Raw genomic sequence first — 16,850 nt, forward strand, 5'->3', positions numbered from 1 at the left:
TAACCCTATCATTCCTGGGATCATTCTTGTGAACCTCCTCTGGAATGCCAGCAGTTCTTTTCTTACATATGGGGCTCACAATACTCCAAGTGTGATCCAACCAATGCTTTATAAAGCCTTGCTTTTGTATTCTAGCCCTCTCAATCAATTCTAATCAATGCATTTGCCTTCCTTACCACCAACTCAACCTGCAAATTAAATTTCAGGGAATGCCACAAGAGGACTTCCAAGTCTCTTTGTACTTCTGATTTTTGAATTTTCTCTCCATTTAGAAAATAGTTGTTGCCTTTGCTCCTTCTACCAAAGTGCATGACCTTGCACTTCTCTGCACTACATTCCATCTGCCACTTCTTTGTCCATTCGCCCAATCTATCCAAGCCTTTCTGCACACACCCTTCCTCCTCAACACAACCTGACCAACCACCTATCATCATATCACCACAAACTTGGCCACAAAGCCATCGATCCCTTTATCCAAGTCATTGACATATAACATGAAAAGAAGTGGTCCCAACACTGAAGCCTGCGGCACATCACTAGTTACTGGCAGTCAACCGGAAAAGATCCCCTTTATTCACATCCTTTGCAGTCAGCCAGTCCTCTATCCATGCTAGTATCTTTCCTGTAATACCACGGGCTCTTATCTTGTTTAGCAGCCTCATGTGAGGCACCTTGTCAAAGGCTATCCGAAAATCCAAATAAACAACATTCACTGACTCCTTTGTCTATCCAGCCTGTTATTTCTTCAAAGAATTCCAACAGATTTGTCAGGTAAGATTTCCCCTTTATAAAATCAGGCTAACTGGCCTATAATTTCTTTTTGCTGCCTCCCTCCCTTTTTAAAAGAGTGGAGGGACATTTGAAATTTTTTAGTGCTCAGGAACCATTCTAGAATCTAGTGATTCTTGTAAGGTCATTACTAATGGCTCTGCAATCACTTCACCTACCTCTTTCAGAAACCTGGGGCGTAGTCCATCCGACCCAAGTGACTTCAGACCTTTGAGCTTCCCCCGCACCTTCTCCTTAATAATAGCAGCAACATTGCTGTTCTGCCATTGTCACTGTGAGCGTCCCCTTCTGATCGACTTTGGCCAGCTCCTTTCTCATGTTTCTGTAATTCATTTTACTCCACTGTAATTCTAATACATCTGACTTCATCTTCTCCCTCTCAAACTACATGATGAATTCTATCATATTATGATTACTACCTCCCAAGGGTTCTTTTACCTCACACTCCCTAATCAAATCTAGTTCATTACGTAACACCCAACCCAGAATTGCCTTTCACCTAGAGGGCTCGACCACAAACTGCTCGAAATTCCCTCTTGGGATCTAAAATCAGCACCAACCCAATTTTCCCCTACCCACATATTGGAATTTCCCATGATTATTGCTACGTTACCCTTCTGACATGCCTTTTCTATCACCCATTGTAATTTGTAGCTCACATCCTGGCTACTGTTCAGAGTCTAGTATACAACACTCATCAGGGTATTTTTACCTACAAGGATTCAATTTTCCAATACTACTTCATCTCTTCCTCAGGATTCGATTTCATTTTTACCAACAGTCACACCACTATTACACTTTGATTCATCCCACTGACTGCAATTATCCTCCCCATCATCTTTCTCAGTCTCACTACACATTGCATCTAGCTGTATACCAACTACCCTGTTCTCAGCTCTGTTTCACCAGTTTCCATTCCCCTACAAAATTAGTTTAAACCTTCTCCAACAGCTCCAGCAAACCTGCCCATTAGGACATTGGTCCCCCTCAGGTTCAGGTGTAAACTGTCCTTTTTTGTACAGGTCCTATATTCCCCAGAAGAGATCCCAATGATCTGGAAATCTGAAACCCTGTCCCCTGTACTAATTCTTCATCCATTCATCCTATTCTCCTTCCCTCCCTTTTTAAAGAGTGACACATGCAGCAATCCAGAGATTACTACACTGGAGGTCCTGCTTTGCAGCTTTCAGCCCAACTCCCTATATTCTCTCTTCAGGACCTCCTCCCTTTTCCTACCTATGTTGTTGGTATCAATATGCACCATGACTTCTGGCTCTTCCACCTCCCCCTTCAGAATGCCATAGACCTGATCCAAGACATCCCTGACCCTGGCACTTGGGAGGCAACATACCGTCAAGTGTCTCTTTCACATTCACAGAACCTGCTTCCTGTTCCTGTAATTATGGAATTCCCTATCACCACTGCACTCCTCTTCTTCCCCCTTTCCTCCACAAAGTGAGAATCAGTGCCGGTAATCTCCTCCAACAGTATCCAAAGCGGTACACTTATTATTGAGGAGAATGGGCACAGGGGTACTCTACAATGGCTGCCTATTCTCTTTACCTTTTCTAATAGTCACCAAGTGACCTGCTTCCTGCAACTTTTATCTATCACCTCATCTTCCCAAATGAATGGAATGTCATCCAGCTACAGCTCCAGTTCTTAACATAGTCTCTAAGGAGCTGCAGTTTGATGCAGTTTATGTGGATGTAGTTATTAGGCAGACTGGAGGTCTCTGGAGTTCAAACATCACACATAAAGAACATACCTCTACTTCCAGATCCATTCTCGGCACACTAGCTACGTACTAACAAAAATATACTAAAAACTTACTTCAAACCTTCGCCTGTGCTTGCCCAAGTCTGTTCTTACAGCCTGTTGAGCCAAAGCCAGACCAATCTAACACTCCCCCGCTCCAACAATGGCTGCTCTGCTTACACCTCTTATCTTGAGATTGGCCCCACGCTGATTGCAGCCCACTGAAGAAAAGGTGTACCTGGCAAAGGGAGGATGCAAATGGTTCTTGGGGTGGTAGGCATGTCACATGAAAGGAGATTGAGTAGTTAGACCTTTATCGTGTGGAGTTCAAAAGAATGAAAAGTGATCTCAATTGCTTCAAAATCTTGACACCCCTGACTAAAGTGAACAGGCACAGATTAAGGGAGAGTCAGAATGAATTAGAGATGAAGAGAAATTGTGATAATGTTTGGGAATTCTCTACCCCGAAGGGCTGTGGATGCTCAGTCATTGAGTTCATTCAGAACAGAGATCAGTGGATATCAGGGTATTAAATATAGGGTTAGTGCCAATGGGTCAGTGCAGATCCAGTAGGGCTGAATGGTCTGTCGGTATCTCTCTATTGCTCTAAAGAAATGAAAGGAAATAGTTCATTTAATAAGGTAGTAATTAAGGAGTACAGTCCTGTCCTTGTTGGCTAGTAGTGAAAGCACATTAAACAAATGCCTAGCAACACACACAAAATGTTGGTGGAACACAGCAGGCCAGGCAGCATCTATAGGGAGAAGCACTGTCGACATTTCAGGCTGAGACCCTTCGTCAGGACTAACTGAAAGGAAAGATAGCAAGAGTCAGTCTGGCCTGCTGTGTTCCACCAGCATTTTGTGTGTATTGCTTGAATTTCCAGCATCTGCAGATTTCCTCGTGTTTGCTTTTTAAACAAATGCCTATTCTGCTTCCATGACTAAAGTGTTTTTCTCTCTCTCTCTCTCATCCCATCCACCTCCATGCCCTGTCCCTCATTATCCAGTCTCCTCTCTTCCATGTTGCAGGCTGAAATGTCTCCAGTGATGCTGACTGACTAGCTGATTTCCCCCAACATTCTGTGTGTTGCGACTCAAAATATGTATAGAAATGCTGTACAAATATATCTGACTCTACCACCTTCTCTGACAACACTTTCCAGAGAAATAAACTTTCCTCGGGCTTTTAGCCCGGTACAGGTATCGATTTTAACTGATGTTTTGATGACAAACTCTGTCATCTTCATCAGGGATGATGCCTGGGCATTGCTAGTCCAGTGGTAATTATACCCCTGTTGTCCGTCTCTCCTGATTGGCTAGTCCTCATCCAACCAGGTTTCCATTGTCCTACCTTGGAACTGGAATTCAATTGTAAACAAGGTAGGATAGCAGAAACCTGATTGGATGAGGACTAACCAATCAGGAGGGATGGACTACAGGAGTATAAATACCACTGGACCAGACATCCCCAGGCATCATTAAGTTTGTCATCGAAATGTCAGTTAAAATCAATAACTTTACCCGGTTGGAAGCCCAAGAAGACTTTATTCGTCATAAATGCCAGGAAGGCACTAGCTAGATCCTTTTTTAATACTTTCCAGTTATCAATCCTGTTCTGTGTAACAGGAACTTACCTCTTGAAAACCCTTCCACTCATCTTAAACCTATGCCCTCTTACTTTTGATACCCAGAGAATGGCAAAAAGATTTTGATGAACTGGCCATTCATTCTCCCTTGCCTTATTCTCTCTCTCCTACAACTTCCCCTCTCAATCTCTCTCTTACCACCTCCTCTTTGTCCACCTCCCTCCCCCCAGCCTTTTACTGTTTTCCCTCATCCTTCACTCCCTGTGGCAGTACCGGCTCCTGCACCCTGCACTGAGCTTGGGCTGCTGTTTATTTACAGTGGAACAGGCCCTACCAGCCCACTGAGCTCTACCAACCAGCAGCCCACATATTTAGCTCATTGGGGGAAAACTTACAATGACCAGTTCACCAAGTGATTGATATTCATTGGAATGGGGGAGGTAACCCAAGCGCACACAGAGGATGCTGGAATTGAACTTCTGAACTCCGACGCCACAAGCTGTAATAACTTTGCACTAACCTCTATGCTGCTACGGCATCCGTCCAAGTTGCCTCTATCCCACACCCAGCGCTAGACATTCGCACTCCCACCCTCCGACTCACTCACTCCCACCTCTGGGAACACTCACTCCCGACAAACTTACTCCCACTCCCTGCGACGAGCCTGCGGCGTGCTCTGTAGCTTGTGCGCCTCGTGCGCCCTGATGACGTCTCGCTGTTCCACCAAACCTCCCCTCCTCTGCATGACGCGAGGACTGAGGAGGAAAGCGGCCTGGTCGAGGGGCAGTGGGCTGAGCCCCCATACCGGTACACTGGACCAGCTGCTGCCATCAAAGCTGAAACAGGAGCTGGTGTCACGGGCCATAGTGCCAGGGCTGGGGCTTGGGCTGCCCAGGGAGCTCTCTAGCCTGCAGTGCGCCATCAGCATGGAGCAAGGTCGCCGAGACAGCACCCTCCAACTCGGCAGCAGATTGTCCTGAGGGTCGGCCTCTATCACGGCTTCAAACGACTGGTCCATGGCGGGAGACAAGTTCTCCGAGGCAACGGCAAACATCTCTGGGGCCTTTGGGAGATACAGAGTAAGAGACGGGTCAGAGTTCATGTAGTTACTACGTGTGGTGCATTACATACTCATTCCAGCTCCGGCGCTCAACTCCCACCTGACATCCAATCTCCAACACCCAATTCCCAAACTCCAAATCCCAGCATTCAATTACCAACCCCCAGCTTCCAAAGATTAATTTCTCAACATCCAATAATCAATAGCTCAACACTAACATTTAATTCCCAACAACCACAAATCATTTATCATTTTCAAATTTTAATGATGTAAATACCCAACAGGCAAACTTGTATTAGTCACATTTAATGTTGTTAGAAATGTTATGGAGCAGGGGGCATTGGTCTATAATTGTCACATGTACCAAGATACAACAAAAAGCTTATACAGATCAGATCATTACACAGTGCAGTAACAATACAGAATAAAGTGTAAAAGCTACTGAGAAAATGTGGTTGGGGGTGGGGGTGTTGGGTGGATGGGGGATCTCATTGAAACCAATCAAATATTGAAAGGCCTAGGCAGAGTGAACGTGCAGAGGATGTTTCCTACAAGTGGGTGAGTCTCGGACCAGAGGGCACAGCCTCAGAATAGAGGGACATCCATTTAGATCAGAGATAAGAAGCAATTTCTGAGCCAGATGGTGGTGAATCTGTGGAATTCATTTGCATGGACAGGTGTGGAGGCCAAGTCATTGAGTCTATTTAAAGCAGAGGTTGATAGGTTAGTCAGGCCATCGAAGGTTACAGGGCAATAGAATGGGGTTGAGATGGATGATAGATCAGCCATGATAAAAATGGCTGAGCAGACTCGATGGGCTGAATGACCTGATTCTGCTCCTATGTCTTATGGTCTAAAAGTAGTGCAGGTAAACAATAAAATCCAAGGCTGTAATGAGGTAGATTGAGAGCTGAAGACTCTATCTTATTCTACAAAAGGTCTATTCAAGTGTCTGTTAACATGGGATAGAAGTTCTCCTTGAACCAGGTGGTATATGCTTTCTGCCTGCTGGCAGAGGGGAGAAGAGAGAATGTCTGGGGTGGAGGGATCTTTGATTATGGTGGCTGCTTTACAGAGGCAACAATGTTTACAAAATTATGAGGGGTATAGCTAGGGTAAATGCAAGCAGGCTTTTCCCACTGAGGTTTCCACTGGAACTTGAGGTCATGGGTTAAGGGTGAAGGAACATAGAACACAGAGTATAGTATAGGCCCTTTCTCCCACAATATTGCGCCAACATTTTATTCATTTATTTAGAGCATGGAATGACCCTTCCAGGCCAATGAGCCACACCTGTCTGCAACCTACCTATTTAATTTTTGCCTAATCGAAGTCAATTTAAAATAACCAATTAACCTATTAACCAGTATGTCTTTGGACTGTGGGAGGAAACTGGACCAATCTCTTCCCTCACTTCCCATGGCAGCCTGGGGTATATCCTAACCAGCCCCAGGATCGATCTATCCTCATGTTTTTCCAAAAGTTCCAGCACATCCTCTTTCTTAACGTCGACATATTCTAGCCATATCAGCCTGTTTTATTCTGTTCTCACAAATGTCAAGGTCCCTCTCACTGAAGTAAGGTATTCTTTCATGACTTCCCCCAACACCAGGCATATGATTCCTCTTCCATCGTTGACTGGTCCTACCTTCATTTCAGTTATTTTCCTGTTCTTCACGTGTAGAAAACCTTTAATCTTGCCAAAGTTTTCTCATGCCCCATTCTACATTTTCCAAGTCTGTTCTCCAGTTCCTTCCTGGCTACCTTGTAACTCTCTAGAGCCCTGACTGATCCTTGCTTCCTAAACCTTAAGTAAGTTTCTTTGTCCTCTTGACGAAATGTTCCACATCTGACTAATAACATCACAGTTGCCCCTCCCACAGTTAGATACTTTTCCATACCACCTGTGCCTGTCCCTCTGCAAGGATATGGTAAAGGTTAGGGAGTTGCGGTCAATATCTCACTGAGAAATCTGACATCTTGCCCAGCATCAAATCCAGTATGGCCTCTCCTCTCGTCAACCTGTCTACATATTGCCTCAAGAATTCTTTCTGGACACACCTAACAAATTCTGCCTCATCCACATCCTTTACACTCAGGAAGTGCCAATCAACATTAGGGAGTTGAAGTCACCCATGATAACAACCCTGTTATTTTTGCACTCTTCCAAAATCTGCCTCCCAATCTGTTCTCCAGTGTCTCTTTTGCTATTGATGGTCTATAAAACAGGCCAAATAGTGTTTGCTCCTTTCCCATTTCTGACTTCCATTCACATGGACTGAGTAGACATTCCTTCCATGACATCCTCCCTTTCTGCAGCTGAGATACTATCCCCAGTTAGCATCGCCACTCCCCCACTTCTTAACTTCCCTTCCTGTTCCTTCTGAAACATCCAAGCCCGGAACATCCGGCAGCCATTTCTGTCCTTGTGAAAAGTCTCTGTAGTGGCCACAGTGTCATAGTTCCATGTACTAAACCATGCTTTAAGTTTATTACCCCTGTTCCTGATACTTTTATTACAATGACACACTTCATCCCATCCCAATGACTGCAATTTGGCCCTATTAATTGCATCGATATGTTGGGCCACAATGGAGAGGTTCACACCCAGGAACTTGAAAGTGCTCACTCTTTCCACTGCTGATCCCGCAATGAAGACTGATCTGTGTTCCCTTGACTTCCTCTTCCAAAAGTCTACAATCAACTCCTTGGTCTTCCCGACATTGAGTGCAAGGTTGCTGCGACATGGCCTGTGAGGGGATTTAGCTGGATGCAGTTCACGCAGATGTAGTTACCAGGGAGAAATAGTTATCATGGATTCATGATCATTCAGAAATCTGGTCTCCTACATCTCCCATACCCGACATGAAAAATACACCACTGGCCCTGGACCTATTCCTACTACACTACAAGGCAGTAATGGACAAGAAAATAAGGAAACTTACCCAAAATCTACTTTAGCCTCTGCCTCTCAAGCCAAAGCCTCAAGTGCTATAACCTAACATTAATTGGCCCTTGCAAAATGCCTGATTACTGATTTTAAGAGTGCTGAACAGCAGAAAAGAGGTTTTACAAAATTCCTGCTCAGAATCCACAGGCCAATGTCTCTGGTGATCACAAGAGTGCAACATGACCCGCCTGACCCCGCTGACTTTTTCAAACTTTGCATTCAAAATCCATGAAATGTTTAAAGAGACAGAAGGAGGAACTTCTTTATTCAAATGTTGGTGAGAGTGTGGAATGAACTGCCACTGGAAGTGGTGGATGTGGGTTTGATTTCAACATTTAAGAGAATATAGGTGGGGAATGGACGGCTACGGTCCAGATGCTGCTCAATGGGACGTAGCAGAATAAAAGTTCAGCACAGACTAGATGGGCCAAAGAGCCTGTTTCTGTACAGTAGTGCTCTCTAACTCTGTTACTGTAAGAAATATAGACAGAGGTTGATAGAGGCGAGGCTGGTTCCTGTGATGTACTCAGCTGAGTTCACAACTTTTTGCAATGTCCTCAACACATGAACCCCCTCCTTTACTCTCCGTATACCCATGATTGTGTCGTCACCCACGGCTCCAATCTGCTAATTAAATTTGCAGGTGATATTTATTACATTGATTGGCCTTGAATAATAATGAGGCAGCCTACAGAGAAGTCAATCATCCTGATACAGTGGCGTCAAGAAAACAACCTCTCCCTCAATGTCACAAAAACAAAGGAGCTGTTTGTGGATTACAGGAGGAATGGAGACAGGCTCACCCCTATTGACATCAATGGATCTGGGGTTGAGAGGGTAAACAGCTTCAAGTTCCTCGGTATAGACATCACTGAGGATCTTACCTAGTCTGTACGTACTGGTTGTGTGATGGAAAAAAAGCACAACAGCGCCTTTTTCACCTCAGACGGTTGAAGAAGTTTGGCTCAAGACCCCAAATCCCAAGGACTTTCTACAGGGGCACCGTTGAGGGCATCCTGACTGGCTGATATGGGTGGGAACGGTACTCAACTCAATCGGAGGGCTCTGTAAAGAGTGGTACGGACAGCCCAGCGCATCTGTGGATGCGTACTTCTCACTATTCAGGACATTTCAGAATCAGAATCAGGTTTATTATCACAGTATGTGACATGGTATTTGTTAACTCAGCAGCAGCAGTTCAATACAATACATAATCTAGCAGACAGAAAAAATAAAATAAAAAAATAAGTAAATCAATTACGGTATATATATATTGAATAGACTTTAAAAAAGTGTGCAAAAACAAAAATACTGTATATTAAAAAAAAGTGAGATAGTGGCCAAAGATTTGATTTCCATTTAGGAATCGAATGGCAGAGGGGAAGAAGCTGTCCCTGAATTGTTGAGTGTGTGCCTTCAGGCTTCTGTATCTCCTACCTCATGGTAACAGTGGGACAAGCCCTAGGTGCTGGAGGTCCTTAATAATGGACACTGCCTTTCTGAGACACCGCTCCCTAAAGATGTCCCGGGTACTTTGTAAGCTAGTACCCAAGATGGAGCTGACTAGATTTACAACCTTCTGCAGTTTCTTTCAGTCCTGTGCTGTAGCCCCTCCATACCAGACAGTGATGCAGCCTGTTGGAATGCTCTCCACAGTACAACTACAGAAGTTTTTGAGTGCATTTGTGGACTTGCCAAATCTCTTCAAACTCCTAATGAAGTACAGCCACTGTCTTGCCTTCTTTATAACTACATCGATATGTTGGCACCGGGTTAGATCCTCAGAGATCTTGACACCCAGGAACTTGAACTTGCTCACTCTCTCAACTTCTGATCCCTCTATGAGGATTGCTTTGTGTTCCTTTGTCTTACCCTTCCTGAAGTCCACAATCAGCTCTTTCATCTTAATGACATTGAGTGCCAGGTTGTTGCTACGGCACCACTCCACTGGTTGGCATATCTCACTCCTGTACGCCCTCTCATCACCACCTAAGATTCTACCAACAATGTTTGTATCGTCAGCAAGTTTATAGATGGTATTTGAGCTATGCTGAGCCATACAGTCATGTGTTTATAAAGAGTAGAACAGTGGGCTAAGCACACACCGCTGAGGTGTGCCAGTGTTGATCGTCAGCGAGGAGGATATGTTATCACCAATCCACACAGATTGTGGTCTTCTGGTTAGGAAGTCTAGGATCCAATTGCAGAGGGAGGTACAGAGGCCCCGGTTCTGCAACTTCTCAATCAGGATTGTGGAAATGATGGTATTAAATGCTGAGCTATAGTCGATGAACAGCATCCTGACATAGATGTTTGTGTTGTTCAGGTGGTCTAAAGCCGTGTGAAGAGCCATTGAGATTGCACCTGCCGTTGACCTATTGTGGTGATCGGCAAATTGCAATGGGTCCAGGTCCTTGCTGAGGCAGGAGTTCAGTCTAGTCATGACCAACCTCTCAAAGCATTTCATCACTGTCAATATGAGTGATACCGGGCAATAGTCATTAAGGCAGCTCACATTATTCTTCTTAGGCATTGGTATAATTGTTGCCTTTTTGAAGCAAGTGGGAACTTCTGCCCATTGCAGTGAGAGGTTGAAAATGTCCTTGAATACTCCCGCTAGTTTGTTGGCACAGGTTTTCAGAGCCTTACCAGGTACTCTATCGGGACCTTCTGCCCTGTGAGGGTTAACTCTCTTTAAAGACAGTCTAACATCAGCCTCTGAGACGGAGATCACAGGGTCATCAGGTGCAGCAGGGATCTTCACAGCTGTAGTTGTGTTCTTCCTTTCAAAGCATGCTTAGAAGGCATTGAGTTCATCTGGTAGTGAAGCATCGCTGCCATTCATGCTAGTGGGTTTCGCCTTGTAGGAAGTAATGTCTTGCAGACCCTGCCAGAGTTGCTATGCATCCGATGTCACCTCCAAACTTGTTTGAAAATGTCTTTTCTCCCTTGAAACAGCCCTCTGCAAATCATACCTGGGTTTCTGGTACAGGCCTGGGTCGCCAGACTTGAATGCCACAGCAGATGACGTACCTCCTGGTTCATCCACGGCTTTTGGTTTGGGAACGTACAGTAAGTCTTTGTAGGCACACACTCATCCACACATGTTTTAATGAAGTCGGTAACAACGGCAGCATACGCATCCAGGTTCGAAGATGAATCGCTGAATACAGTCCAGTCCACTGATTCAAAACAGTCCTGTAGGCGCTCCTGTGCTTCCCTTGTCCAAACCTTCTTAGTCCTCACTACTGGTACTGCAGTCTTCAGTCTCTGCCTATACTCAGGGAGTAGAAGTACAGCCAGGTGATCAGACTTCCCGAAGTGAGGGTGTGGAATAGCACAGTAGGCATTCCTGATGGTGGTGTAGCAATGGTCCAGTGTGTTGTTTCCTCTGGTATTGCAAGTGATCTGTTGATGGTAGTTGCTTAGTGATTTTTTTCAGACTGGCCTGGTTAAAATCTCCCAAACTGAAGGCATTAGAGTGCGCTGTTCCATGCATCCCATTGCTTAGATCATCTCAAACCTGCTTGACATTGACCTGAGGTGGAATGCAAATTGCTACCAAAATGACCTCAGAGAACCCCCATGGTAGGTAAAAAGGCTGGCACTTTACTGTTAGATATTCCAGGTCTGGTGAGCAGAATTGGGACAGCGCTGAAATATTTGTGTGCCAAGAAGAGTTGATCACGAGGCATACTCCTCCACCTCTGCTTTTGAGAGACTCTAGACCTATCACGACGGTGTATAGTAAACCCATTGATCTGAATCGCTGCATCTGGTACAGAAGGGGTAAACCAGGATTCTGGGAAACAAAGGACACACATGGTCCTAATGCCCCTCTGATTCAGCACCCTGGCTCTGAGATTGTCAATTTTATTCACCAGACTCTTTACATTGACAGGTGCATAAAAAGGGCCCGAAGGATCATTGGGGACCCGAGTCACCCCAACCACAAACTGTTCCAGCTGCTACCATCCGGGAAACGGTACCGCAGCATAAAAGCCGGGACCAACAGGCACCAGGACTTCCACCAGGCCATCAGACTGATTAATTCACACTGACACAATTGTATTTCTATGTTATATTGACTATTCTGTGATATATCTTACTGTACATACTATTTAATACAAATTACTATAATTTGCACATTCAGACAGAGACGTAACAAAGATTTTTACTCCTCATGTATGTGAAGGATGTAAGAAATAAAGTCAATTCAGATTCAAATTCAGTTTCTTGCAGTCATCAGCCATTATATATTCAGATTCAATGCTTTCAATGGTGAATTGATAAAAAAAATACGCGGGTTGATGGGGTCATGATAATTTGTTTTTTTAGCCTCCTGAAGTAGAGATGTTGGTGAACTCTCTTGGCTGTGACATTAAGGTGTTGGATTAGAACAGGATATTGGTGATGTTCACACCTAGGAAGTTGAAGTTCTCAACCTCAACACTAATGATGTAGACAGGACCATGTGCACCACCCCACTTCCTGAGGTTAGTGTTTTGTTGATATTCAGGGAAAGGTTGCTGTAATGACACCCTGTCACTAAGCTCTCTATCTCCTTGAGGATGATAACTGTAACTTGCAGTGGATCGAGGTGGTTTGGAAGGCAGGGGTGGATGTGTGCCATGACAAGCCTCCTGAAGCTCTTCATGGTGGTAGGTGTCAGAGCCACAGGGTGGTATTTGTTAAGGCACATTAGCTTGCATTATCTTTTTTGGGGTGGGGGGGGTACTGGGATTATTGTGGTTTTCTTTAAGCAGAATGGAATCACAGCCTTAAGCAGGGAGAGATTATGAATGACTGCAAATACCCCTTCCAATTGATCTGCACAGGATGTAAAGACACTGTGCGGGGCACTATCGGCCTAATACATTCTGTAGGCTCACTCTCCGATGACTGATCTTATGTCCATGATGGTGACTACAGATTCAGGTGCACCGGACACTGTTGGGGTGGGTAGTGACATATCTATTCCATGCTGTTCAAGATGAACATAGATACGTTCACTTGTCAAGGGATGTGCTGTTGGCAGTGATGCTGCCCGACTTCGTTTTGTAACCTGTTATGTGAGCCCTGCCACAGCTGACGGCTAAACTGCGACTTGATTTTGGACTGGCTTTCAACATCTTGGATGGCTTTATGATTTTTTGATTGTTTGCAAAGGGCACGCTCACCTGATTTGAATGCTGCAGACCTAGACTTCGGAAAAGTGTAGATCTCCCAGTTCAATGGTTTCCGGTTTGAGAACATCTGGATTAGTGCACAGTTCTCAACAAACTCGCTGATAAAGTCTGTGATAGTAGTGACATACTCATCGAGGCTGGCAGCTAAGACTTCAATATGGACCAGTCTAGCAAACCAAAGCGGTCACATAGGAGGTCATCTGTTTCCCAGACCAGCATTGTACTTTCTGTACTGGATTGTCCCATTTCAACTTCCGTTTGAATGCAGGGAGTGGGAGCGCAGCCTGGCAGTCTGATTTACCCAAGTGTGGATGGGGGGGGTGGGGGGTAGTGGGAGGAAAGTGCTATACAGGCACCTTTGATGTTTGTATAGCAGTAAACAAGGGTCTTTAGGCTCCTGGTGGGACAGGACACATGTTGGTAGTAATTTGGTAATGCACTATTGAAGCTGTCTTGGTTGACATCACGAGCAATGATGAAGAGGGTCTCTGGTATCCTGTTTCAAGGCTGTTGACCCCAGGGTACAGTTCACTGAGTGCAGGCTTCATGTCTGTCTGAGCTGGGATGTAGTCAGGACCGCTGAAGTGAACAGCTGTAGCAGGCAGAATGGGTAACACTTCACTATGAGATATTCCAAACTGAATGAGCAGAAGTTCACCAGAACTGTCACATCCAAGCGCCCCGAGGAGTTAATTAAGTAGAACCCTCCATCTCTCAGTTTGCCCATGGATGGTCCATCTGGTGAATTGAGAAGCCCTTGAGTGATGCTGTCAGGTGAAGCAGGTGTAAGCTTCAATGAGAAATAGCACAATCTCTCAGTTCCCGTTGAAAGGTCAGTCTTACCCTTAGTTCATCAACTTTATTCTTGATGGCCTGGACGTTAGCTAGTTAATATGTTGGGGAGGGGGTGGTGTTTTGAACTAATGCTGTTTCAGCCTCGCCCACAGAGGTGGAACCACACAGTAGATGTTTAGTTGGGGGGAGGGGTGGCGGAAGTTTCAGTCAAATGGATAACTTGGCTAGTCAAAAGTTAGGCAAGGCAAAAGTAAACCAGATAAGTAAGGATGCAAGGCATGACTGGAAGGCTAAACTGCCATTCTGATCTTCCAGAGGACCAAGTTTGTCCCTTGCAATCCTTCTTAACATATCTGTAAAACACCCGAAGGTTCCCCATCACGTTGTTTGCTAGAGCAAATTCATGCCCTCTTGATTTCTTTCTGAAGTGTTCTCTTGCATTTCTTAAACTCCACAGTATCTCATTTGTTTCTACCTGCCACGCACTTCCTTTTTCCTCTTAACCAGGGCCTCAATATCTCTTGAAGACCAAGGTACCCTAAACCTGATATCTTTACCTTTTATTCTGACAGGCACATACAGCTTTGTACTCTCAAAATTTCAATTTTGAAGGCTTCTCACTTACCAAGTACATCTTTGACACAAAACAGCCTGTCCCAATCCACACTTGCCAGATACCATCAAAACTGAATCTCAACCTGTGGACCAGCCCATCTTTTTGCATACTTACTTTGAAACTAATGGCCTTAGGATCACTAGATACAAAGTGTTCCCCTACACAAACTTCTGTCATCTGCCCTGTCTCATTCTCCAATAGCAAATCAAATATCACACACTTGCTCATTGGGACTTCGACATACTTATTAAGAAAACTTTCTTGAACACATTTGACAAACTCTATTCCGTCCAGTCCTTTTAAAGTATGAGAGTCCCAGTCAATGTGTGGAAAATTAAAACCACCTAATGTAACAACCTTATGCTTCTTGGAACACTCTGCGATCTCTCCACAAACTTCCTCCAAATCCCTCAGACTGTTGGGTGGTCTGTCATATAGCCCAAATAACATGGTCATACCTTTCATATTCCTCAGTTCCACCCATAACACCTCACTAGATGAGATCTCCAGTCTGTCATGGCTGAGCACTGCCATGATATTTTCTTTGACTAATAACGCCACCTCTCCTCCTTTAATCCCTTCTGCTCCATCACGTCTAAAACATGGTCTAAAACAACAGAACCCCAGAATACTGAGCTTCCAATCCTGCCCCTCCTGCAACTGAGTGTTTCTACAATATCATAATTCCAGGAGTTGAATCAATGCCCTGAGCTCATCTGCCTTGCCTACAATACTTAATGTTTCTAATATACGCAGCTCAGGACATTTAGTCACACTATGCTCAACCTTTTGATTACTGACTTTGCCTGAGGTCTTAACAACATTTCTTTCCACAACCTCTCCACTAACTGTTCTGGCACTCTGTTTCCCATTCCCCGCATTTCTAGTTTAACACCCCCCACCCACCCCATGCCCCATGCAGTACTAGCAAACCTTCACGCTAGGATATTAGTCTCCTTCCAGTTCAGGTGCAAATCATCTCTTCTGTACAGGTTCCACCTTTCCTAGAAGAGAGCCCAATGATCCAAAAATCTAATGCCCTGCCATCTACACCAACTCCTAAGCCATATGTTAAACAGTATAATCTTCCCTTTCCTGGCTTTATTAGAACATGGCACTGGTAGCAATCACAGCCCTGGAGGCCCTGCTCTTTAACTTAGCACCTGCACTCACTTTGCAGAACCTCATGACTCTTCTTACCCATGTCATTGGTACCTACATGGACCATGACCTCTATTCACTCTCCCACTTAAGAATGCTGAGGATTTGATCTGCGATGTCCCAGACCCTGGCACCCGGGATGCAACACATCATCCAGGAATCTCCTTCTCACCCACAGAACCTCCTTCCCATTCCCCTACCTAACGAATCCTCTATCACCACAGCATGCCTCTTCTTCCCCACTTCCCTTCTGATTCATAGAGCCAGACTCAGTGCCAGAAACCTGACTATTGTGACCTTCCTCTGCTTGGTCATTACCCACCTCCCCAACAGTATACAAAGTGGTATACCTATTGTTGAGGGGGATGTCCATAGGGGTACTGTACTCTGAACTGGCTGTTTAACCCCTTTCCCCTTTCTGACTGTCACCCAGTTTCCCGTATCCTGTGCCTTGTCCTATCTATTACCCCCACAACCTCCCAAACGATCCAGAGTTCATCTAGTTCTAGCTCCAGCTCCAACTCTTAACACATAGCGTTCGAAGCTGCAGCTGGATGCACTTCTCACAGGTGTTTTCGTCAGGGACACCGTTTTTCCTCCCTGCCTTCCCACATCCCGCAAGAGCAGCATTCCACTATCCTGCCTGGCATCTCTACTGTTCCTAACTGAACAAGTACAAGCAAGGATGAACAATAGGGTTAAAAAAAAAACTCCACCAACAGCTTTTTTTCCTTTTCTCTCTCAAGCTTCTCCTCGCTGAAGCCTCAAAGAGCTGAAGCCTCAGAATCTCCACTCGGACTCTGACCACCCCAACGATGGCCACTCCACTTGCTTCTGCCTTACTTTAATTTGTTTTTGTCAATCAATCCTGAATATTTATTGGGGCTTTAAACAGTGGCCAAACTGCCTCAAGTTACTGCCTTTTCTGCTCCATCGGTAAACCT

At 44.9% G+C, this 16,850-nt stretch overlaps 2 long non-coding RNA genes across 2 annotated transcripts in view; both read left to right on the forward strand.

Annotated features, from left to right (window-relative positions):
* The window catches only part of LOC140737315 (uncharacterized), a 41,693-nt gene extending 37,889 nt beyond the window's left edge, over positions 1–3,804 (forward strand). Inside the window, exon 4 of the long non-coding RNA XR_012101101.1 lies at positions 3,557–3,804. This is a non-coding gene — a long non-coding RNA (uncharacterized lncRNA). The remainder of the gene's footprint in view (positions 1–3,556) is intronic.
* Positions 3,805–5,113: 1,309 nt separating this feature from the next.
* LOC140737317 (uncharacterized) lies at positions 5,114–12,372 on the forward strand. The gene is made up of 2 exons (XR_012101102.1): positions 5,114–5,225; positions 12,047–12,372. It is a non-coding gene; the product is annotated as an uncharacterized lncRNA (long non-coding RNA).
* Positions 12,373–16,850: the final 4,478 nt, after the last annotated feature.

This window comes from Hemitrygon akajei, chromosome 12 (genome assembly GCF_048418815.1).
Source record: "Hemitrygon akajei chromosome 12, sHemAka1.3, whole genome shotgun sequence".
In the NCBI taxonomy this organism is placed as follows: domain Eukaryota; kingdom Metazoa; phylum Chordata; class Chondrichthyes; order Myliobatiformes; family Dasyatidae; genus Hemitrygon; species Hemitrygon akajei.